We start from the raw sequence: 1,452 nt of genomic DNA, 5'->3' as shown, positions 1-1,452 counted from the left end.
GGAAGGAACTTAAACGTTCATACCAAGCTCTCGGAGCTTGATTCAATCCGTATAATGATTTCTTTAATTTAAAAACATGATTTGGAGACTTGGAGTCTTCAAAACCAGGAGGTTGATGGACATAAACTTCTTCATCTATATAACCATTTAAGAAGGCACTCTTAACATCCATCTGATAAAGAGTGATGTTGTGTTGAGTGGTAAAAGAAATTAATAGGCGAATAGATTCTAACCTGGCCACTGGTGCAAAGGTTTCTGTGTAGTCAATCCCTTCTTGCTGACTATAACCTTGAGCAACCAGTCTGGCTTTGTTTCTTACCACTTCTCCCTTCTCGCTTAGCTTGTTTCTGAACACCCACTTAGTGCCGATGATGTTAAATCCTTTTGGTCTAGGAACCAAGTCCCATACGTCATTCCTTGTAAACTGATTTAGTTCTTCTTGCATGGCAATTATCCAGTCAGGATCTTCTAGAGCTTGGTCAACAGAAGTTGGCTCGATCAAAGAAACAAGACCTAATTGACATTCTTCATTGTTCTTAAGGAGTGCCCTTGTTCTGATGGGATCATCTTTCTTCCCAAGGATCACATCTTCTGAATGAGCTGAAGCAAGTCTAGGTGATCTTCTGACTGTTGGCTCTTCAGAAATCCTGAGATTCTCTAAAGATGCAGCAACTTGATCTTCTGATCCATTGCTTCTGAGACTATCAGCTTCTGCAGCTTTGCTTCTTTGTTCTACTGCTTATGATATATCAATATCAAAATCTGCAAAATTCTCAAACTGCTTTGGTTTTTCAAGACCAAGCTTATCATCAAACCTGATATTGATTGATTCTTCTACAATCAATGTTTCAGTATTGTATACTCTGTAGCCTTTAGAGCGTTCAGAATATCCAAGAAGGAAACACTTTTGTGCTTTAGAATCAAACTTACCAAGATGATCTTTAGTATTCAGAATAAAACATACACATCCAAAAGGATGGAAATATGAAATGTTGGGCTTTCTGTTCTTCCACAATTCATAAGGAGTCTTATTTAGAATAGGTCTTATAGAGATTCTATTCTGAATATAACATGCAGTGTTTATTGCTTCTGCCCAAAAGTGCTTAGCCATATTGGTTTCGTTGATCATGGTTCTGGCCATTTCTTGTAGAGTCTTATTCTTTCGTTCTACAACTCCATTTTGTTGTGGAGTTCTAGGACAAGAGAAATCATGGGCAATACCATTTTCTTTGAAGAACTCCTCAAAGAATTTGTTCTCAAATTCACCACCATGATCACTTCTGACCTTTATGATTTTACACTCCTTCTCAGTTTGGGTCTGAGTGCAGAATTCAAAGAACACTGAATGAGACTCATCCTTGTGTTTCAAGAACTTTACCCATGTCCAGCGGCTATAATCATCAACGATGACTAATCCATATTTCTTCCCTTTGACAGATGTTGTTTTGACTT

The sequence above is a fragment of the Vicia villosa genome, linkage group LG5 (assembly GCF_029867415.1).
Source record: "Vicia villosa cultivar HV-30 ecotype Madison, WI linkage group LG5, Vvil1.0, whole genome shotgun sequence".
NCBI lineage: Eukaryota > Viridiplantae > Streptophyta > Magnoliopsida > Fabales > Fabaceae > Vicia > Vicia villosa.
The sequence above is the reverse complement of the archived record's forward strand: the minus strand, read 5'-3'. Positions refer to the sequence as shown.